The following is a 26,235-nucleotide window of genomic DNA, read 5'->3' as shown; positions in this document are numbered from 1 at the left end:
TGAAAATAAGTTCCATACAATACACCCAAAAAGGAATTTCAGCGAAAATTAATTCCAGCTAAAATAAAGTATTTTACAGTACATCGTTAAACTGCTTATAGTAATAATTTAACAGTCAAAAATGTCAATAGAAAGATTGTGACATATCGCCAGACAACAGTCTAAGATTCAAAAAACCATCTTCAGTTTTTAGGAGGTGCATGTCTTAATCATAATGACATCATCTGCACTCCCGATTAGCTCAGATGAATTACCAAAATATGAAAATGTTAAATTCACTAATCCATGTACTTATAACACATGTCTAGTACAAGTTTCAGGAAATGCTGACATTTGTAACATGAGGGTGGACCAAATAAGGGGTTGAGCATTAAAAAATCAGAGGAGGCAGGTAGAGCTACATACTTTACATAAGTTATTTCATTTCCTTGTACCTAAAAATACAGTTTTGAGCTACATTTTTTTTATGATGACCATGCTGTCATTTTTTCTCTTTTTGTCTTTTTTTTCCCCCTCAAATTCCACCCCAATACTTTCTAATGGTCTAACCCTAGATGTAATGCTAGTGAAACCTGAAATAAATTATTCAAATTTGTGTTTCTAAATATTTCTTTGCACAAAAATAAAATAATTAACATCAAAAAAGTAGACATTACCTTGCTGCGCCTTGGGTAGGATTGTCCTCTCTGACCTTTCCAATTTCCGGTGAAGTTTTACTCCATAAGTTGGATCCATTGCTAGCCATGGTGGCAGAGAATACATTTCATTCACAGCTCTTAAGCTGACAGGCAATCACACTACTGTATGCGTACAACATCTGTGGAGGTAGCCCTGTCAAGAAATAACACATATGATGTTATGATAGGTTTTACCAAGCTCTATTATCACCAAGAGTTGACTTTTAATGAGTTCAACTACAAAAGTACTGAGATAATACTCTGTAGAAGAAAAGGATTGCTACTGGATGCACAAATACAAAAAGTTAGGTGTGAACAATTCTGGTGTGTAAATGATAGCTATCAATAGCTAAGGAGAAAACATACCAAAGTATGTCGGCTTTCAACCATGCATGCATAAAAGGGGTCTGCCACCCCTATTGTAATGTAAATGGTATACTCCATGACTGTAATGAGCTGGAAAGCATGGATGTCAAACTAATCATCAAATGAAAAACTAAATTTACTTCACAGTATCCACGGTATAAGTTTTAAAAAGCTAGGGAGGTCATTTTAGGGTTACACATATTCAGTAGAAACAGGAAATTATAACAGGAAGTGATTAATTCAAGTCTGGAAATTTGACATTGGGCTATCAAGACATTTGAATGAGCAATTGTGTATTCTTATATTTTGCAAATTTACACATACAGTGAAATAAAACATTCAAATTAAATACAAAAAAAAACAAGAGTCAATTAAAACGTGAGCAGGATAAAAACGTCCAAAGACAGAACACATTATGCATGACTTACAGAATACCATATTTGTTTTATTAGTTGTGCAATTCAAGCATCCATAAACCAATAATGCATTTATTGCAAACAGAATCATTAAAATATGACTTATTTTGATCATACACACATCTTGATCTTTTACATAAACACATGCATTAATAAATATATTGAGTATGATATGACCATATTTTCTATACATTAGAAATGTAAATATTATTCAAATAAGATTAGAGTTTGTGATTTTTAGTCTCTTAGTAACATCATGGAGGTAAAAAAAGACCTCCATGGTAGCATACAGTATGTAGATATTAATTCTCTACTTTACTGTATTTGCTCTATTAAAAATGTATCTCCAATGAAAGAGCACATAATATGAATATACAAAAAATTTGTTGTATATTTAGTTATTAAAAATATTACTTATTTTGACCCTAGAAACATGTCTGTAATTTACATAAGTGTATTAATAAAACAAATAAGCTAATTCAAATTTTAATAATTTGAAACTCATATTCGTTAAATTTTACGGGGAAAAATAAAAAATTGTAAGGAAAAAAAAATCAAAGGGGTTCATTTACTTGTTTGCAGAGGTCATATTTATTCTATTAAAAATGCATCTCTTGTACAATCAAACATAAAAATTACATTCATTGTATACGACTTGACCACAGACACACCTTTGTTATTTTACATAAACAAATAGAGCAAATACAGTAGAACTTATTTACATAAGCACATGCACTAATAGAGAAAATACAGTACACATAAATCCTTAGTTGATGTGACTGCTCTCAACTGTTATACATGTACAGGTATTACAAAAAATGAAAAAGTAAAAATTCAAAAAAAAAAATTTAATCTTAGTTTGTTGATGGCTATTTCATTTTTCTTGACCTGGGCAGTAATTGTTGCATACATAGCTAACTGGTAACCCTACACATACACAGGGTATGCATCAAAATACAGTGTTAACTTGCTGTTGAAATCTTGGTGAACACAATGCCTTGGTAACGACAGACATGATTTAATAGCTTGCAGTCAAGGGAATTGTTCTTGTCTACAGCTCAGCACTAAAACTCTCATGATGACATGCATGTGAACAAGAACTCAGCGTTAAACAACAACACCATGTCATCAACTCTTATAAATAGCAGGCAAAAATTACTCAGCTATTACTCATGTCAAGTTGCCTACAAATGTTGATAACAATGACACCAGTGACCAGTGAATCGTGACATCAGACCACCAATAAGCAGGGCTCAGGCCATCAGCTATTTATTGCTATCAAGGCAATTGCCTCATTGCCCTACCTGACTGCCATGAGCGATGCTCTTAAATATTTACTACACAGTAATTCAATGAGACCAAGGCATTTTCAAGGCAAAACATTTTGAAAATGCTTTGGTCTCACAAATGTGAAGTTCAAGCCCATAAAAAGGAATGCCTACATTGTAATGCAGTCTGCTATGGTAGACACATACCCAAAGCTTCACATACATAAACCCAGAAAAATTATGACATTGACTGTACAAGTAATAATGTACTCAGTAACTGCTGTCATGTTCAGGTGTGAGTTACCCTGCAGGCATCACAGACAATTACGCTCTAACTGACTGGCCTGAATTGCCAGTTAAAAAACCACCTACATGTACCACCTAAGGCATAGTGTTGACATTGACGGATGGGCACCACCAATTTATGACCAAACATCATGCGTTTATAACTGAAAATTCATCATTATTGACAAGACTACAAAAACTGAAAAGCTATTTCACAAGTTGTTCATCAATTACATAGTGGTGATAGTGGTAGTGGTGATAGTGGTGAGTTATTGGAAATCAGGGGGGGGGGGGTACCTAGGCTGTGAATATTTGTTTACTACTACCAACAAGAAGTTGAAAATATCACTTTTTACCAAAATGACAAAAAATATTCTTTAAAATTAGAAAATTTAAGATGTCATCACAAAATGAACAAATCTTAGAGAGGTGTGCCCAAGGTACAAATACACCAACTATAAGCAATAAAAATTGTAGTTTTCAAGAAGATGTCAAAAAAGTTGACATGGACCAATGACGGGCAATCACGAATACGTATGATAAGCTCCGCTCGACAAAGTCAACATGGGAACCAAAAAGGGCATAGATATGGCAGCCATAGAATCATGTGTACTATGGTGTTGACTATACAATGTTTAGGTTGGCCACATATTTCTGTCATGTGTGCACTCTTTTATTTATTTATGTCTGATGGAACAGAGCACCAACAGCTGACATCTCTTGGTCATATTAAATGTCATTAAACCAACATGATTAAATGAAGCATACAGCTATGAATAACAACCTAAACTGCTTTAAAGTTCAACACATTGTGAGCACCTACTTTGAAATAATAAATATAGTTGACAGTGGCAATCAAGTGCAGTTTAGGGTTTCTTGTAATTACCCCGGTACAAACCTGTAAATGATGATGTTTAAGCCACATTTCGTGTTCACATTTGTTTTTATACTGTAGTGGGTGTTATGTAAAAGTTGACCCAGTGCTGATGCTGACCTTTCAAAGTGAGTTTAATCTTCATCCTTCAGTGAAGTATAATCACACCTCTTATTTTGGCCTAAAGGGACACCAAAAACAAATGCTAACGATGATGTACTGTTTGTCATTTAACGCAGAAAATTATTCCCAGACACGTTTATTTGCTGGCTGTCAGTTAATTTTTACTCATTCTCCATCTTTTTATTTTGGCCATCAAACCGACTTCCAAATTTATGTGGTGGATAAGTTTATATCGCAAAACTAGGCGTTGGGGTGTTCTTTTCGTCACATAAAGCGAACTGATTAAACATGCGGAATTGTTATTGAAACGGACATCGATTGCGTTGTGTTTTCTTGAGTTGAACAGACATGAGGTATAATTCAAACTTGTTTATTTGTACTCAACATGAACATCAATACGTTGTGCAGCAAATACTTCTGGGTATAAATATAGATCGCTAAATAATAGCTTCATGAGGAGTTGACATCGTAGAGAGCATAGAAAGGAGGGTGTGCATAACGAGCATCAAGTTGCGAAGCTACCATAGAAGGAATTACAGCGACGGCCTGAATCGAACTTCTCACAACAGCGCTTTGCCTGGTTAATGTAGTTGTCAACGTTAGAGCGGCATTTGTCTTGGTGACAGCTCAAAGCAAATGTATTCGTCTCTGGGATACAATAAACTAAATAAAAGATATTGATGAAAGCAGCAAAAGTTTCAGAGAAGCAAACTTCTAAACGTAAAGTTCAGACAAGATAACAGGGCATGCTATGTCAACTACTAAACCACTAATGACATATCACACATCCAAAGAGTCGAGACACCTTTTATTCGATGCCATCAAAGCGTGACACACTCCGCATAATACACTTTATATGCCTCAATAAAAACAAAGTAACATACTGAATAAAAAGGAAATAGGAATAAATAAAAGGATCGATCAAAGAGCACAAATTTAACATTTCAGTGACGTGATGAACTCAGAAAGCGAAAACAGCTGCTAAGACTTTTCGATGTTCTAAATTATTAAGCGCTGAGTAAATCACACGATTTTAATGGACAATAGATTGCATGACACAACACAGTATCCATTAACATTCATGGCATTCAATGTTTTATACTGAACTATTTTTATTCTATTTTATTTGTTACTCAGATCAAAAGGCAAAGATGTCAAAGCAGTTTTTATGAGGATAACCAATCATCCAGTTATCTGATACATGTAATTAGAACGCACTGAACAAAAGAACAGTACATATAATCAATCATTTTTATGATATCAACCCTATTAGATACAATAATATCTACCCAAACTTGCCAAATGTTTGGTAGTCGGGGAAAGCATATTTGAACTGTTCAGTGAGCTGTTTGTTGCAGGGGTGCAAGATACTCCTGCATGTATAATGTCTGTTCCATATGATATAACCGATTGGATATTTTTGTATCACTCTCCAATGAGTTATTAATGGTCTGACTGGTCAATGAATTCAATTCAAAATTGTGAAGTCATCGCCAAAGATACCAAAACACAACCCATTTGACGACTTGGCAACACTTTTTTAAATAACTGGTTGGAATATGGCCAATATTAATGTATTATCATACATGTATATCAGTAATTTAAAACTTTCACCAATGTTAATTCATACACAGACTTAATGTATCTAATTCTCCCAAACTCATCCCGGCAGTCTATGGGACTAATGTTCCATTACATATATAGCCAAAATGGCTGATAGAATGACTTCTAAAGTTTGTAAAATGTTACTAATGAGCCCCTAACACTGTCAATACAACCATTTCCCCCAACAAGTCAGCAAATTGCTTACCAGTGGCAATAAATTGTCTTAAAATTGTTGACACCCTCAACATTGGGCGAGCAATTCTTTGACAAGCTCACAGAGTTTATGATTCTGATATAGTTATGACGAAAAAAAGTGCATAGGATAAATAGAATCTCCAATGACAGAGCGTGTGATAACTAGTGTAGTAATTTTAATATTAAATTACTACATGTGTAGTAGATCCTCTATAATTTCAAGATGTATCGTATTAACTCTATTAGAAGTGCAGGAGTTGGGTGTGCTTCAAATAGCACTAAAACAATCTGTGACAATTCTCTATTGGTGATGAAATTGTAATAAAGCAAACAAGGTACAATGTATGTGTCAATATTGAAATCAGTATACAAATGTAATTAGAATTGCAATGAAAACTGAAATATGAATATAATTAAGGGACACAGAAAATCAGTTTATATTAGAAAGTTACTCCACTACACATTTAAGCAGACACTTCTCAATAAAATTACAAATGATCAAATAAAAAGCGTCTGACTTTCTCCATACAAATAAGTATACATGTTTCTCTACACGTACACAAAGCATTTTACGATGTTTAGGCTGAGCATTTACGTAATTACTACTAAGTTTTGAAAAGACCATTCAGGCATGGATAACTAAAAGCTTCAATAAAGCGTACATACACGTAATCTAACAAGGTTAACATCTTTAGTGCACAATGATGCAAATATCATAGCACAATTGTCTGAATGAACAAGCCGATAAAATGGAAACATCGCTCACTCTCTTTTGTTCTGTTTTCCCTCCAACAAAAATCCTCAATGCACAATCCACATTTTAATGGTCGGAATATTACTACAAAGTAGAAATAAACTCAAGAAAGATGAAGGAATTACCTGGTTGGCGGATTCTCATTTGAAGTTCACAGTGCGGAGCATGTAACAGGTTAAAATGCAACAATATGGCAGTTTGGTTTTGGATTTATAGTTCGACAACAAAGCGATGGCGATAAAATGACCCCCAAGGCAATAGGAACTCGGTTACGGCACAGTCCTAGTATAAACGAAAAAGGTCAACAAAAACTAAAAGGATACTGCTGAACCAGAAAGAAAGTGGAAATTTCATCCTCCGTTGGTTTAATAGTGAACAGTAAAACAGTGAGTAATGGTGGAAGCCTTGAAGGCACACACATAGGTAACACCCACTGTGTAAATGCAGTATGTAAAAAATTAGCAGACCATAGTCAAATACATGTAGAAAACTATCTATGTACAAAATGTATGATTAGTAATTAATAATTGTCTCTATTTTGTACTCATTTGTCAATGATGTTCATAAAGTCAATATAAATATAACACATTTGTTATGCAGCCACATTAGCACAATAAAACTGAACAAATAGCTTATTTATTATAAATTTGTGAAATTAACAGACTTTCCAATTTGGCCAATAAATTTGGAAAACATTTTTTTATTCAAGTCTCATAAGGCAATAAATTCAGTTAGGGTACGATTATCAGAACTACAGATTATATTTGGCAATGTCACATGAAATGAATTTTCATGAATTCTTTGAGTCAGGTATTACACATAGTGAAAGGTAATGAAAATGTCATTTTGGTTATACGATAATAGAGAAAATCACTGGTATCGGTATTATGGTTATACAAAAGGTCATTGTTACTATGGTTATACAAAATGTCATTGTTACTATGGTTATACAAAATGTCATTGTTACTATGGTTATAGAGAAAGTCATTGTTACTATGGTTATACAGAAAGTCACTGTTACTATGGTTATACAAAATGTCATTGTTACTATGGTTATGGAGAAAGTCACTGTTACTATGACTATACAAAAAGTCATTTACTCTGGTTATACAAAAAGTCACTGTTACTATGGTTATACAAAAAAACACTTACTATGGTTACTGTAAAATACCTTATCTTCACTTGGGATTAATTTTCGCTGAAGGAATGATTAAGTGAAATTAAAATCCAGTGAATATAGCTTTTTTCCTATATTTTATATTCAAACTTGTCAAACATCAGTGAAAATAAATTCCATACTAAACGCCCAAAAAGACTTTTCAGTGAAAATTAATTCCAGCTAAAATAAAGTATTTTAAAGTATACAAAAAGTCAGTGTTACTATGGTTTTACAAAAAAGTTACTCTGTTATGGTTATACAAAAAATCAATGTTACTATGGTTATACAGAAAGTCACTTTTATTTTGGTTATACAGACAGAAAGTTACTTTGACTTTTGGGACAATTATTACAAAATCAATCAAATTACCAACATTTATGGTTGTCAAATTCTAATAGAGTACAGTGTTTATTTGAGTACTTGTGTTTATCCAACCTGAAGTCTATTAACATTTTACAGTATATTAAATTAAGCAAAATATCAAAACCAATTATCATGAATGTAAATTATGTTGTTAAAAAACTACACTTAAATATCTGTCATGTCTAATACTTACTTCCATTTAACACGTGTATAATGTGCCATGACTGCTACTGATTAGCATGTGTATAATGTGCCATGACTGCTACTGATTAGCACGGGAACTATGTACATGGTTCAAAACATGTTTGATAACTATGCAAATTAATCTAATTGATTTGCAGATTTTTACTAAAAATAGTATGAAAATACTAACTCCATTTGAATCATGGTGTAGAAAATGGAAATCTGTATTAATATATGTAGTTTATAAATAACATAATCACAATATTGCAACAAAGTCATTCATTTGTCCAGGCTTATGCATGGAGATACAAAACATGAAACAAATCATCATGGACATCGCAACATGTGTAATGTTTGTATCAAATTTGAATGGAAACCAACAAATCCTGTCCAAGATACCACATTTCAGAAAAACAAGATGAATGCCAGTCAAAATAATACATAGAACATCTGCAAACAATTGAATTAATATGTATGATTTCCCTTAATCTGATAACTGAAAACATTCATTGAACAGGTCCAAAGTCTCAGACCTGGGTTTGTTTCATTATTATCACTATAATTCCCATCAAAATGTAGCCCTGACACCCCTCTACATTTTCCACCCATCTGTCACTGATCCAGATCAAGGTCATGACATCATTAAAAACCCTAGCATTACAATCTAAGCTAATTATTTATTCTGAGCATGATCAGTTGTTCTCTTCGTGGTGTTGGGATAGGTAGTTTTGGATGCAAATCTTGAACAAGTCATTGTCAATGACACGTCCCCGTTCCGTTCATATTTGAGTGACAGATACATTCAAAGCAGATCATGACCGAAATGCACCTGCATATGTACAACACATTGTGCTAAATCTGAACAAAATCCATCCATGCATGACTGAGATCCGGTTCTGGAATTGTGAAAATACGTGATTTTGATGCATTTTCGGCCTTAAAATGGCCATCATTCCGCTATTGTTAAGCAGATCATGAAACAAATGCACATATCTATTTGTGACATGATGTACCATGTGTGTGTGAAGTTTGAACTTGATCAATCCAGACATGTCTTGGATACGGATCCAGAACTGAATTCTTTAACAAAATGGCCGCCAGTCGGCCATTTCGAACTTGATCCGAAAAAAAAAAAAGACGTGCATCAAGGTCCTATTATGTTTAATGTATGTACCAAATTTGAACAAAATCCATCCATGCATAACTGAGATACGGGTCCGGAATGGTGAAAATGTGCGATTTCAATGCATTTTTGGCCTTAAAGCGGCCCCCATTTGGCTATCGTTAATGAGATCATGAAACAAATGCACATACGTATTTGTGACATGATGTACCTTGTGTGTGTGAAGTTTGAACTTGATCAATCCAGACATGTCTCGGATACGGATCCAGAACTGAATTCTTTAAAACAAAATGGCCGCCAGTCGGCTATTTCAAACTTGATCCGAAAAAAAAAATGACGTGCATCAAGGTCCTATTATGTTTAATGTAAGTACCAAATTTGAATGAAATCCGTCCATGCATAACTGAGATCCGGGTCCGGAATGGTGAAAATGTGCGATTTCAATGTATTTTCGGCCTTAAAGCGGCCGCCATTTGGCTATCGTTAATGAGATCATGAAACAAATGCACATACATATTTGTGACATGATGTACCTTGTGTGTGTGAAGTTTGAACTCGATCAATCCAAGCATGTCTCAGATACGGATCCAGAACTGAATTCTTTAAAACAAAATGGCCGCCAGTCGGCCATTTCGAACCCGATCCAAAAAAAAAAATGACGTGCATCAAGGTCCTATTATGTTTAATGTATGTACCAAATTTGAACAAAATCCGTCCATGCATAACTGAGATCCGGGTCCGGAATGGTGAAAATGTGCGATTTTGATGCATTTTCGGCCTTAAAATGGCCGCTATTCGGCTATCGTTAATCGGATCATGAAAAAAATGCATGTGCATATGTCCCATATAATGTGTGATGTATGAGTGAAGTTTGAACTTAATCGGTCCATGCATGTTCGAGATACAGGTGATCACGGACGCACGGACGGACGGACGCACACAGGGCAAAACATAAGTCCTCGTTTTCGGACTGCGTCCGAACGGGGACTAAAAAGACCCACTTAGGTTTTTCAGATCTAGAAAAAAAAATTGCGTGCATATTCGGCAGAGACTTGTTCATCAACCTGCCAAGTTTCATTGATATCTGCTGCCGAGTTTCTGAGAAAATGTTAGAGACGTCACAGACGGAAAATTGAAATAAGAATTAATAGTCCAACTTGCAGGCTGTGTCTGAAACAGAACTAAAAAGCAAAATGGCCGCCTTTCGGCCATCTTTGATCTGATCATGAAACAAACTGACATGGACATGTATTCCAATATGTATTATGTATATGCCAATTATGATTGAATATGGTCCCTAAGCCTTAGAGTTATACCGGTAGTAGTATGGTCAAAAGTAAGATGGCTGCCAGTCAGCCATCTTTGATCTGATTATAAAACAAATTGTCATAGACATGTAATCTAAAATGTACAATGTATCTACCAAATTTGAACAAAAACTGACATTTTCAAAAAACAAAATGAACGGCTGCCAGTCGGCCATCTTTTATTATAATGTATGTACTAAAATTGAACTAAAACTGGCAAAGCATGTATAAGATACCACATTTTCAAAAAATTAAATGGGTGGCAGTCAGGCATCTTGGATTGAATCAGTAAACCACTGCATGTGTTAGTTATAGATAGATAAAGTACTAGGCACATGATAAGAATGAACAGATTTTGTCTACAGGGTTCTGAAATAGGACTCCGGAGAGACAGGTGAATGGACGGAGACCGCATTATAAGTCCTCATTTAGAACCTTGTTTGAACAAATTTTATAATGTTCATGCTTTATGAAATTCACTATATATCAATACAGCAATAAATGTACATAGTAGCATAGCTAGCTACATTGCAAAATTGATTGGTGAGATGTTTCAGATGTGAACAACTTTATATGACATTAAGTAACAGTAAAAGGACAACTTGGAAGCAATCCTGATTGGGGACAGTCAGACAGTTCAGCTCTAATATTTTATGTATGTTTGTTGACTTACTGTCGTAATTAACAACCGATATTGACACCTGTTGACAGTCAACTGCTAAACTTGTCATGATACTAATAATTTATTGACAATGAAATGTAGCTTAAATTAACATTTGTTCATCACAGAACATTCAACCTGATTTAGGTCAATGTGATAAGACCAGTTGACATACCAAGTCACTGCTACATGTACGGCTCTAAAAACTAAATTTAATTTTCAAATTTTATAAATTAACATAGGTAATCTGAAATTTGTTGTTAATTATCGGTTTCAGTATCAATTTAAATGTAATTTAACAGAAGTGGCCCACCGATAATACAATAGGTAAATTACACCCTTTGTGTCTACTCACAATTTTTGTAATTTTGTACTGTAAATCGGTTAATTATTCACTGGGTTTTAATTTTGCTTATTTCGCTGACTGGAAAATGTGTTAAATTAAAACCCAGTAAATATGCAAAATTTAGCATAGAACACATTATCTAAATGACAAAACCATAAATTTAAATGCTAAATCAGTGAAATTTAAACCCGGTGAAAATTAGTCAATTTACAGTATTAAGCCACCAAAACAAACATGATCTAACAAGCATGCAAATTAGATAATTAAAATATACAGAATAATTAGAAACTCTTAATCGGTACATTCAAGTTCAAGATCAATGCACATGCCAAGCACAGAGACCAAACAGACAGGGTAGTGTCAATGTGCAGAAAAACCCTTGATCTAGACCCATTAAAGCCAGATTCAAACTCAGCCATTTATTAATGTACACACTAGACAGTACAAAACATTTACACGACTCACAGCCAGGGTTTGTGGTGTACTCATAACAGTGTTTTAAATACAAAAAAATCTTCAAATATAACCAAGCCCAACACATAATTTGCCAATAGTTTGAATTACTAGTAAATATTAACTATTTTTAACAAATTATCTAAAACATAAAACTATCTACAACCACAATTGAGTAACAACACAAATAGGGAAAACTTACAGGCATTACAGCATGTTTAAAACACTACATGTATAAATTATTTGTATTTCCAGATACCACCCAAAGTGATATTCTTGAAAACTAGTGGCACTGGTAACCTAGATTGGTAAGCAACATACCACAGAATCATGTTCTGCTCCAGACATGTAGCTAGTAAGATGGATATCCCTATGATGTCAGGGTATAACCTGCACAAATCAATTCAAATTCAGTTCTGCACAATCATGAACAAATAGACAGAAACCAACACATGTGAACAAGTTATACATGTAGAAATTACAATGGACAATGCTGGCAGTGTTATAAGCAGGCTTAATAACATTTTAACATAATTAGCTGTTAATTTATAGTAATCTGTTCACAGATGTTCGTTATATTATTTGCTTTATCTGTGTGTACATGTATATAAAATAATGGAACTAGTGGTTTGTAGTTCCACAATAAAACAAAGAGCTGCCCCTATCCATAATATTAATTTGTATGAAAATCTTTTCAAGTAATATTTTCTGTGAAACTCATATAGTATCCTTTACTTTATAACAAACAAAGCTTACATAAATTTATTAAAACAATTAAAAAAATAGATAAATACTAGTAACATGAAATGAATGGGAAATGAGTTTACAATGAATTACATGTATGTATTTATATATTTATAAGACATAATTCCAAAATCATCCTATGTGAAAGTAACATTATCACTGAAAATACAATGTAACAAACTTAGGATAATTACTCATTAAGTAATTCAGTCATACAGGTCATTGATCTACAGCAGTGTGAAATGAAAAGCATGTTTATATTCAACTTTTCTCCAACACATCAGTATAACCATAAAGCATACATGTACACCAAGTCTTAAGATGGATAAGTGTTATATTTTGATAGCAATAGTATAGTTTTCAAAACTTTAATTGTAATATATGCATATGTAAATATGCTCATCATATTACCAGAATTGCAAACCAACAGTCAAGTTCAAGACAATGAGGGTTGAAATTATATAGGAAAAAAGAGCACAAGTTTTTAATCTCTTATTAAACTTAATCTGTTTCTAGAAGACATTTTGCTCACCAGTTATGATAAGGATTTAAGCTTTAATATAATAATAAAAAATAGTGTATTACGCAACTGTAATCTGCTGTGGATACAGTAAGGTAAAAATAGTGTAAAATAAAGCACCTAAAAATAACTACATGTACAAATTTGAAAGTTCTACAAAAAATCAGAAAGTAATAAAAATAAAGTAAATCAAAGTAAATTAAGGTTCTCCCTACCCAGGGGTTTACACAGGGGATGTTTTATATATGGTATTTTTAAGATAAAGAGACAGAGCAATGTTATTTTTCATAATTTTCAAGAATTTCACATTTTTTCAGGAGGATTTTTCTTTCATCTTCAAAACGTGAGCAGCTCAAAAGAAAATGTTTTTCATCTTCAATATCGCCTTGATCACATTTTTTACATACTCTTTCTGCTGCTGGTAGTTTTCTCTTCCTCCCCGGTTGAATTTCCAAAATGTGATCACTAAGCCTGAATTTTGATAACATTCCACGTAAGCTAAAGTTATTTATTTCATTTAGATAATTTTCAAGTTCATAGTTTATTTTAAATTTAATTTTATTTTATTGTTTATATGTCCTGAGTTTATTGCTTTCATTTTTATCTTTACTACTAGTGAACGAGTTTAGCTGCTCCTTCCAAGACTGTTTGTATTGGTCTCTTAATTTCACTTTCATGATGTTTGATAACTGGCTAATATTATCTACAATGTGCTGTTCTTTTGCTTCCTCCAGTTCCTCATGACCAATAATATTTTCAATATGGACCCATCTCCTTATTGTAGCATGAAAATGTAATGACATGATAATTTTAAATTAGGCTGCACTATTTGATACTCACATACATGTACCAACATTTGTTCACGATATTTTTAAAAATTGATACATGTATAATGATATTAAAAAAGGTCAGAATACAATTTTTCTATAGAACAAGGTTTTGGCTAAGGCTGAGAAAAAAAATATCTCTGTTTCTCGTTTTCGTGCACATAATTTTGAACTATGCGCCTCGACGTTTTTTTTTTTCAAAATGCGCTTGTACTCGATATTGTCTCAAATCACCCCAATTTTTGCTCAGTATTCCCCCCAAAAAAAAAATCCCCTTGCCGCCTCATTCCAAAAATTACATGAAACGAGAAACAGAGACATTTTTTTTCCTGGCCTAACCCACACTTTGTATCATGTATTAGATTGAACTAATACAAACAATAGCAATTGCAGCCCTGTTGTATGGTTGTTAGTATGTGCAATCTAATCTAGATACAACCAAGGCAATATCAGAGATGGCTTGGTATGTCACTGAATACAAGCATTGTTCTCTTCACTCATAGTTTTCACAGCAAACGTAATGTATAATACTGTACTGTAAAAGAGTTCATTATTTTATTTTCGCTTGGAATTAATTTTTGCTATTTTCTCTGAAGGAATGATTCAGTAAAAATAAAATTCAGCAACTATACCATTCAAAAATCAGTGAAAATAAATTCCATACAAAGGACCAAAAATGACTTTTTAGCGAAAATTAAATCCAGCTAAAATAAAGTATTTTAAAGTATTTGTACATGTAGATCATTGTTCAGAGGAATATCAAAGAAATTTGTTGAGGGCATACTAAGTAATCAGGCTGAGAAAAGAATACCGTACATTTATTTTCACTATTTTGAGCATATTCACTGTGTTTTCATTTCACAAATTTGTAAAAGAAACAATAAGTTTTATGGTTATTGTTGAAGTTCATAAATTTAATTAAGCAGATTTTATTTATCAGCGATGAATAATTAATGTATTTACAGTAATTGTGTTTCCGACATATCTAAACACATTTTTTTTGAAAACTCGTACTTTTATTTTTATGCAAATTAGCCGTGTTATACCTACAAAACAATGACTTTGTTGGATGATTAGAACATGACTAAGAAAATCCACTATAATGACTAATTCAGTTCATTCAGACACTGACATGTGTTGATGAAGTGTAAAAGTCATATGCAGTAACAATTACAACATTCCATTGCCCATATTTAGGCATCACAATAATGGATTACTAGAATAATCCTCCAATGCTCCTACCTGCCTACCCACAATTTTTTTTAGCCTATTACCGGAAACAGTACAATTTTTATTCCAACCGCCTAAAGATCCACATTGTTTATGCACAAGAATAATGAAATAAATACAAGTAATTGCATATAGAAAATATATAAAATTTCATTAACTGTCAAAGCATGACTATTGTCAGAGATATGGCTTCAGAGCAGCATTCAGTATAAAAAAACTGTTGTCGGTTGTCATTTTGAATCGGTCAGATCAGAAAAACAAAATGATGTGCAACAAGGTCCTATATTTGTATGTACCAGGTTTGAAGGAAATTTGGGCCGGAAACTGTCAAAATACAACCAAACTCCAAAAATGCTTTATTTTGATGAATTTTTAACATTAAAATGGCCACCATTCAGCCATTTTCAATCAGATTGCAAATCAAATGGATATGCATGTGTATGCCAAGATGCATGATGTATGTTACATTTTATATGTCAGAGACACAGGTGAAGAAGCACACATGGACACAAGCACACAGGTCAAAACATAAGTTGCTGTTTTCCTAATTAAATTTGAATCCTAATTTAGTGAGAATTTAATTCAGTTTGAATCCTAATTCGGTATAAATTAAATCATTTTTAATTACAATTCAGTTTGAATCCTAATTCACTGAGAATCCAATTCAGTTTTGAATCCTAATTTTGTTTGAATTAAATTATTTTTAAAGCTAATTCAGATAGAATATTTATTCAGTGAGAATCCATTTAGGTTGAATCCTAATTCAGTAAAAATCCAATTTAGTTTGAAAGCTATTTAGGTTTGAATTAAATTATTTTTTTATCCAATTTAAATTAAATCATTTTGAATTAAATTTCGTTTGAATCCGAATCAGTTTGAAACTCACATTTTTATCCTTTCATTTTTATTGTGCTAATTACCAAAACCTTTAATGATGTTTACAGTTTTCCCAATTTGGCAAAAAATATGGATAATACCGGTAGTTCCATTTAAATGTAATTTAAAATACATGTATTTATTATTTGAGATACATGTATACAGATTCTTTTTATTTGACCTTATACTAAGCTAGTATTTCTTTTCCAACTACTAGTACATTTTTGTGTGTTCTGAAAAATATCAGATGTGTTGACTAAGCCCCAATGATACTACAGTACAACTCGTGCAAATATTAAATAGAAATTCATCAAATATTCATATCATTTTTAAATGCTATATTATATGTATATCTCATTAAACCTACACACTGTGCAAACTGAACATTATGATTTTCAAATGTGTAGCAAAATGTGGGATTCAACCCACAATTAATTTGAACCCACTGCTGGAAAACAAGTGTGAATTTTTTTACCACTAGACTTCTCTGCACTTTTCCTTCCTATATAGGTCAATATTTCCAAAAATGAACCCTAATTCTAGAGCTAACAGATAAAATTTTAGTCAATTTCAATTTTTACTCAAAAAATTAGCTATTTGTGTCCCAATCTTCTGATGAAAAGAAGGAACTGGTGGTGAAAATGTTAAACTGGTATGAGGTCAGGTTAGTTTAGGTCAGAGTCAGAGGACTGGTCTCACCCTGAGTTGCATGTTTGACCTAGAGATGATACCTCTAGGTTAAAGCAATGCCTGTTATCATAATCCAAATGTAGATGAGACATGAATATAAACTACGAATAAGGAATATTTGAAAAGAAATCTGGCTTTCAGTTTCTCAACACATGTGAACACTGTGGGTAGAATGTCTGTAAATTATACAATACAGAAAGTCTGCTTACACAGATAACAAAAGGAAATTTATTCACCATCACTGTTACATACATAACAAGAGTTTATTCACAATCCTCTTTGGTTTCTATGCCCTTGAATCAAACTAGGTTTTCAAGGAAATTTTGATGAATGTTCAAGAAATCACTATAAATATGGCGTACAATTAGTACTATGATATTCATAGTTGCAATTGCCTAAAAATGAATGGTTTTCAATTTATAACAATGAAATACCCAGGTTTACTGGATTTCTCATAAGAGGTGTTACCTGTATGCTTATTTTTTATTGCCTTTTGTAGTAAGGCTATTATATAGTCAGAATTGTATATCTATTTGAAATTTTTTTTTAATTAACTCTGGTGAGGTGTGAAATTATCATCCATGGTATATGTTTATAATTGTTATTAAATCAGAAAATATACGATCCCTGACACACTGATGTGAAATTTACAGCTGATTACAAAAAAATCAAAATCAATGGATGAACAGCATGAAATGGCCAATCCTATGAAAAAAACTATTTTTGTTAGTGATTCATGAGAACTTAATCACCCAAGCAACACAAAAAATATATGATCGTAATTTCCCCTGTCACTACCTTAATCTTGAAAGCAAAAAGCAAACAATAAGGCTGACAGTTAACCAGTTTGAGTGGAAATCAATACGGCAATATATGCTAACACAATGACTATAATAAAATAGTGCTTAATTTAGAATTACTAATATTGAAAAATAAACTCATAAAAATATTGTTTCTGGCACAAACAATACAGGCCATAAAAATGTATGCAAATTTAATTATATCTATGTAATTTATTGAAAGAATAATATTTTGGTTTGAACATTAGCCCTAATTAGTGTCTTTTGTGTAACACCTGAATAAATACAATAGTGTTTTCAAATACATTGTAGAATATTGAGAGTAAATAGTGCTGGTATTCTTTGTACTAAAGACTAAAGTTGACTTTGGCATACAAGGGTTAAAAAATACAAGCCTTATCTAGATAACCAGTTTGAAAATTGTCATATAAAACAAATTTGAATAAAAAAAGGTTTTCCTTTGTTTGAAATAATTTTAGGACCAAAAAAAAACAAATTAAAACTATGTAAATTTTTAATTTGTCCTCGGATGAGAAGCAAAATCTGTTTGTTTGTTTTTTTCGCCTTTTATGAAATATTATTAAAATAATTACAATTAAACATAAAAACAATTAATCTTGGTGATTAATATCTTTCCTCAGAATGTCTTTATGGATGAAAATCACATTTTTTCATTAGATAATAACAAATTCAGCAGTTTATTTTATTTTAGAGGTTTATTGAGAGGAACTGTAAGATAAATTTCTGCATAGTGGTAGTATTTCAGAGAGAAAATGCTACCATATTGAAAGTGAGCACACAATGGCCAACACCTTCTAACAGGTTGACCTCATGGTGTTTTCACAAACAACTCAAAAATATTTAATATTTCAATGCCACTAAAACACACTAAGTGACTAAAAATAGTGCAACATTTTCAGTTATTTGGTGAACTACATATGAGCAATATAACTCAATATAAGCATTTGCACAGCTAGAAATGTTCTAAAATATTTTTTTTTTTCAGCAGTCAAATAATTATTAGTTTATAGGTCATATGACACAAGAGAGCACAGTCCAAACAAAAAACAATAACAGGACTCAGAGCTGTTTGACAATATCTTGTCCATGTGACATTTGCAGTAATGAGGTTATCACACATAACCTAAGTTGCGTATAGGTGACTGTGCTACCTCTCCCCTCACAAACACACATACAAACACTTAACCTCTTGCGTTAGTAATTTTAATCTATGCTTATTATCGTTAAACCCTTATAGCGACACCTGGTGGTGAACAAAAGCAAATGCACTAATCAGTGTGTCGTCATTCCTTCAGATGGTCAGTCATAAAAATAAGCGTTAATTCTTTTTTTTTTTTATGAACTTTATCATGAATATGTGAATCACACCTTCTAAATACTAGTATAGGCCTTGTAGTTGAAACATACTATTGTAAAATACTATATACTCACTTGGAATTAATTTTCGCTATTTTCGCTGAAGGAATAATTCAGTGAAAATTAAATCTAGCGAATATACCTGTTTTCCTATATTTTACAATCAACTTGTCAAAAATGCCTATAGTAAAGGACATACTGAAAGTATGATAAAGTTTGCATCATATCTAGCCTTATTTGCATAATAAATCAAGCAACATTGTGGGATAGAAATGAAAAGGTCAACAACCTCACCAGGAATACAGGAACATCATACAGACTCATGAAACTATATGAAAACAATGAAAGAATTGCAGAAGAGGAAGTGAAATAAGCAAGCATTCATATAATACATAAACATGGCTTTACATCATATTTACTGGGGTCTGTACATCACTCACAAAATTGTATTCTAAAACATTTTTACACAAAGAAATATGAAATGAATGGCGCAGTAATAACACTTTCATTTCATCAGTATCATGTTATTGTTCACAGTTGTTTCTCTTTATGCTGGCCTAATTTACATCAGTTTAAAAGAAAAGCGTTTAAAGTTATTATCTTTTTTCACAGTAGGTACTTTCAGGCAATTCAATTATTATACAGGGGTGCCATAGAAACAACCCTTATAAAAAAAATCACCAAGATCTTTATCTTTTTGATTAAACTGGTGAAGATACTGAGCTGTTCTTGCTTGTAAATTACTTATTACTAAGGAACTTGTTACAAAATTTTAGTAAAGACTTGAAGGTCTGTAAAAATTATACAATGTGTAGGTGGGTGGGTCAGGGGTCGAAATACCCTGGTGCACACTGCACTATGCACATAGATTACTGTAAAATCTGTATTAGAAGCCGCAGCTTCAATTAAAATGGTACAATACAACAGAGGGGATGCGGCTTCTATTAGAGCATCTACACATATGAGAAATGATGAATTTGTTATTCTTAATTATTCAAAAAGAATGGGTACGATTTCTATTAGGGGTGCGGCTTCTAATACAGATTTCACGGTATTAGCTAGTGCAAGTAAACTCAAAATATAATGTGCACTCTGTGCATGTAGAAATTAACATTTTCTCATTATATTCAATAAGCCTAAATTAAGTTCAACTAATATTGTAAGATAACTAAAAAAAAAGCAAATTCTTCTGTGCATGCAGGGAAAAAACTATTTCAATCCCTGGTGGGTAGGTTCCTGCATGTATGTCAATCTTTCCATGTCTTCACTAACAAACACAGTAACAATAGCTTTACACCTTACTTTATGAATAGTGGGACAGCAGTACATTAAAAACTGCTATAAACTGCCTAATCAATGCTTCCTCACAGAGGGATGTCACTTCATTGTCACCAGCATAAAATAAGAAAACACAAAAGCCGACCAACCATGCAATGTAAACCAAAACCTTTCAACTTTGCAGCCATTAAAAAGGAAATGGAATTTACTATAAAGAAAGGAAGGTACAGATAATGTCATGTTTGTTTAGCTTACTTGTAGACTGTTTCCTTTATTTGTGTTCTTTGACAAGCTTTTCAAATACGTGTATAGATTCAATTCATCGTCTGCATGTCATTAATTATATATTTTTTTTTAAATATGAAGCAAACACACCTTTAAAAATTATAATTTCAAAAGCAAGATGAATTCTGAGTACACACAGTAAATATTCTACATACAGTACTTGATCAAGGACAAACTTGAGCATTAAAATTATGGTCAAAATTAAATTTATCATCATAAACATTGAAAACATTTTATTTTTCAATAAGGAAAACAAATTATATCAATTCAACTGTCAATCATGATGTAGGTGTTCAGCTTTAAGGTATTTCGCAGGTGCCTGACTTACAAAATATGCCTAAAATAAAGTTTTTAGAAAAATTTCCATAGAAAACTACTGGCATCATTTCATAAAAAATGAAAAGTAATCATCAGAATGGTCAAATATATTTCTATAAGCACCCATTTTTTAAATACATTTTTTTTATACTCAACAGTATAAATCAGAGTACAATCTGTGTGACAACAAATAAAAGAGACAACAGTGTCTTTAATGTCTCCTGGTACCAAAAATATTTTCCAAAAATACTGATAAGCCTTGATTTATCTTCAACATATTGTGATATGTAACATAGTGATATATTTCTGAGAATAGCATGCAAATAGTTGGTAAATCAAATTTTGGTTGTACCATAAAGGGCATTTAGGGTTAGTATTGGATAGATTAATAAATATAAAATAAAAAAACACAGTACTGAGTAGCTTACATATTCGTCCAACCATGTTTCAGCTCACAACAGAACCATCTTTATATAATCCAACCGTGTCTACAATGATAGTGAATAAATCATGTTTACAAAGAGGACGAATAATGGGAGACATGTTTTCAGCGCATTTGAGAACCAAGAAGTGGTTAAAGCACACCTACTTCAGACCCACTATTACACTAGCATGGTATCACCAAATTAACACTTGGTTCAGCCAACTTTTATTTGCACTCTCTTTACTCAAAGTATGATTTAATTTTCACGTTACAGCCTCCATAGTTGTCTGCAGTGTTGGCAGCTCAGCTTTGGTTGGTGGGCAACTCTTAAAAGTAATTGGGGGTGGCAAATTATGCAGATGTGGAAGACGGAGTTCGTACAGTGCAGAACAAATAATACAGTTTCAGGGCTGTTTAACCACGTCTGTATGCTTCCTTACAATGTAAACCAATCGTAGCAGCAATTCTGACATTTGTCACGTACGATGTGGTGATCAAAAAACAAATCACTCAAGTGTAATTGTGTCTCCGTCTGAAAAAGTCCACACCTTGAGTGTCTGTTGCCCAATTCACCTTCCCTAAACCAACACCAAATCACTGAGTGTGAACCATCAATCAATGACATAAAGGTAGACTCCTCACAATTGTAAACCAGATATCATCACAAAATGTCACTACGTGATGCTGCAACTATAGATGTCAACCAATAGGTACAATGTACATAGCAACATCAGTCTGTATCCAATCAGACTAAAATCTATATTCATTGTAACAGGGTGTATTTTTATTTTGTTATGATTTTTATTATTTTTTTTTATTATGTCCAACAAACATATTATTTTGTATTATTTTAACAACAACAAAATAGTATCTCATTTTCCCTTTCCTTTAAAACTTTATTACAACTGGAATTAATTTTTGCTGAAAAGACATTTTGGGTGTTTTGTATGGGATTTATTTTTACTGATTTTTGACGAGTTAAATGTAAAATATAAGAAAAAGGTATATTTGCTGGATTTTTAATTAATTCCAAGCGTAAATAAAGTATTTTACAGTATTTTCCTTTCATTAAGAATATATCAATTTTGATTTTAATCTGCCAGAACGAATAATGAAAAAAATATGCTGTATCATCGTACTACGATCCCGAACATCGTTCTCAGCAGGTATGTCGGATCATACCTCCATGGTCGGATACATAACACATGTTGAGAGAGTTGAATAACATACTGTTAAGAGAACTGAAGAGACGTATATACATGTATCAGCACTGGTGGTCAGATGAAGATATAGCCATGGGGCTCCATGAACGTTGATGAATCAGTCGCCGTTTTGTTTTGTTTTTAAAAAAAGCTCGCTAGAACATAAAACTACATTTGTAGTCGCCGATGGTACAGCACAAAATGGTACTGTAAATAACGGCGATATACAACATATGGCCACTTTAAACACTTGTGCAGTCAGATATTTTTTTGTTTTTTAGTTTACAAATTACGTGAAAATATACATAGCTATATAATCTGTGTATAAAGAGTAAGTATGGTAACATCTACACAAAAAATAAAGATTTTCCAAAAAAGACCGACGTTGACAACAAACAACACGTGTGGCAGAGCATGGAAACAAAGGAATGGCTTGTAATTAATGTTACCGTCGATAAAAACAAATAGGAACATCCCGAAAATTAATAAATAAAATTCTGTAGCCGAGTTAATCACAAGCCAGCATAAATAAAAGCCCAAAGTGAGTGAAATAACGCGAACAGTTTCTCTGTTTCCACACAATAGTGTATATAACGGAGAAGTGTCCAACCGACCACGGGGTCGTAGCTATGATGCCTCACACCTGCCAAGTTTCACATCACGGGTACTCTTAGAACTCAAATGAAAACAGCGAATCAACGGGCAGACAAACGATAGCCAAAAATCGTTTCACATGTTATTATACACTTACGTGCGTGAGGCGGTGATTCCAAGTCATTCTGCTGACGAAACCATCATTTACTGTGTTGCCGATACAAGTACACATGTGCTAGTTGAATGTACAATCTTGTTAGTGAAGGGATACTTTTACGGCGCACAGCTACAATCTAGTCCCACATTCAAGTTGTTGCGAACAGCTCGAACTTAGTTCCCATAAAATAGTATGATCCAAAGCACCTAGTTACTTTGATAAGAAAAGATAGGTGCTATACACATTGACGAGTCTCTTTACAGCGGTTACAATGTCCAGTGGGCGGAGATGGCAATTTTTTTCGGTCTATTTACCGAAGCATAATGAAAACTGACAGAACAAATACATTCAAATCACCGCCATTATGCAAAGTGCCCGGATGCAATTAATCGGTGGCAACCGCGGTGACGCGCGACGCTTTGAGAGCACGGTAATCTACACCCGCCCGTTACCAGGGTAACCACTTTATAAGTTATATCTCGACGAGAAACACGCCACTTGTTTTTTTTTTCTAGGGCTAATTATCAGTGGTCTTCATCTCGCGGCAAAAAGTGTGATAATATGTGAATAATCCATAACGCAATTCATAATTATGGAGAGAAATATTAATATATTACATATCCACGTCGCAATACAGTATTTTTTTCACCATCGAAATCATGCCTACAAGATTCAAGTACATCTCGTAAAAGTTGAATATGTACCAGTTAGATATCTCAACAAAAAACAAAGTAGTAATAACTACAGTACTATAGAGGGCGCAATTGCAAATTCATTTTCTTTGAAGGGAAGAACCAATGAAAATACCTTTTTTTTCACATATTTTACGTTCAACTCATCACAAATTGTGTCTTTTCAGCAAAAATTAATTCTAGCTAAAATAAAGTATTCTACAGTACTAGTACCTAGCGCGATCATACAGAAAATACACAAATTGCAGTTACACATTGTACTAGCTTGTGCAGTGGCATAACATATTTGGCAGAATAAGCGGCTACACTAATTTGTGCTCTAAATAAAAATACTTGCGCTTATGTATATAGAGAGTAGAGATTGTGAATCCTGCTATCCAATTGGTGCAATTGGCTGACAATTAAAAAGTCAAGTCTATGGCTATGGACTACTGACTGTTGTATAACAGGTTTTTCATTGTTTTATTACATCATGTATTTCAATGTTTCTGATTAAGGAATTCTGTACTTTTCCAGACAGTTCCAAGCAGACAGCAATTTCCATTATTTTGGCAAGGTTCCATTGCATGTGTTTTTATTGCAAAATTATGGAGGGGACAAGGACGTACTGGTGGCATATCTATATAATATTGCCAGGGTACAACACCTGAAAAAATCATGCTTTCATTGATTAAGGGAAACGCATTGTTTATATACACATATACATATTAAGTAACAACACATTTGATTAACTTTTAATATAGTTGCGTTATGTTTGGATTAAAACTATATAGGGTTGCGTTTTAATTCAAGTTAACTGCTTAATTAAACAAAAGTTGAATATGCTATGACTTAACATAGAAATGTTTGCATAGATTAGGGTTAGTAAAAGGGGAAGGTACAAAATTGCACAATACCTTCCCCTTTTATACTAACCCTAAGCTATGCGAACTTGACTTAAATTCGATTAAATATCAATATAAATTATGAAAATTATAAAAATGGTCGTGACTTGGTTGGTCTGTTGTCACTTGGTAAGTGTAAAGTTAAATCAAAGTTGTCATAACGTTGACACCACACACACGCACCAAACCTTCAATGGGGACTGAAAGAGCACCCTCTACAGTCACTTAATTTAGTTACCTGAACTCAAGAGGGCGTGCTTCTCAAAATTTCTGCAATAAAATGGGAGGAACAAATATGTGGCATTCAATAAATTTTGTCTACAATTTTTTTAATCCCAGGTAAATTTATTCATTCCCTAATACTCCCAATGCAACAAAAGCATTCCCTTCATCTTTATAAATATTTATAAATTTTAAAAGGATTCTATTGGCCGATTGAAAACCAATTTTTCAAATGACGTATTGGCAAACTGTGCTCATTGGTTGGTTGAATTCAACTGTCATTGTAATTTATAAAGATTGAGAGAATGCCTTTGTTGCACGGACAGTACAAAATATCATCGAAGTTATATATTGTTTTGCATGCATATTTTTTTTTTAGAAATAGGGGAACATATGGCATAAAATTTACTACTTCTTTAAAAGTTGTATTATCTACTAAACTTATTTGAAGTCTTTAAGATATTTCCTAAATTAAGACATGAACCCAAATCAACAGTTACGATAAACACAAGCCTGAAATTGTGAACAATGCAAGTGTTTGTCATGCCATGAAGTTTTGAATCCTGTTTTAGCACACTCGACACCTAGGAAGTATAACACGTTCAAAGGTTGCATAGTGGCAACAAATGATAAAAGTTGGTTATAGAAATTCAGAAAGAACCAAAAATGACATGGAACTGGAAAATTAGAGTTAATCGCTAACAATCCTGTGGGATTGCGCACATTTCGATTTAAATAGAGTGAATGAATCATTGGTTAAAGAGTCTTGCATGCAATGATTTTATGATCACTCTCTAAGCTATTTGCAAAAATCATGCAAGCCATTTGCAAATGAAATACCTGCCTTTGTTTGGTGATCACCGCCATAGGCAGTTATGATGACAGCAAATACATTGTGTCATATTAGAGGCACAAATGCAATGCAGTTTCATGGACACCAAAAATACAAACATTGAA

General features: G+C 32.9%; 1 long non-coding RNA gene across 1 annotated transcript; it reads right to left on the bottom strand.

Annotated features, from left to right (window-relative positions):
* Window positions 1–711: 711 nt before the first annotated feature.
* Window positions 712–23,829, bottom strand: LOC102806904 (uncharacterized). Its single transcript, XR_013420579.1, has 2 exons — window positions 23,481–23,829; window positions 712–831 (listed from the first exon to the last, which is right to left on the bottom strand). It is a non-coding gene; the product is annotated as an uncharacterized LOC102806904 (long non-coding RNA).
* Window positions 23,830–26,235: the final 2,406 nt, after the last annotated feature.

Source organism: Saccoglossus kowalevskii, chromosome 8 (assembly GCF_978046115.1).
Source record: "Saccoglossus kowalevskii chromosome 8, keSacKowa6.1, whole genome shotgun sequence".
In the NCBI taxonomy this organism is placed as follows: domain Eukaryota; kingdom Metazoa; phylum Hemichordata; class Enteropneusta; family Harrimaniidae; genus Saccoglossus; species Saccoglossus kowalevskii.
Note: the sequence above shows the minus strand (reverse complement) of the source record. Positions and strands in the feature narration are given on the sequence as shown.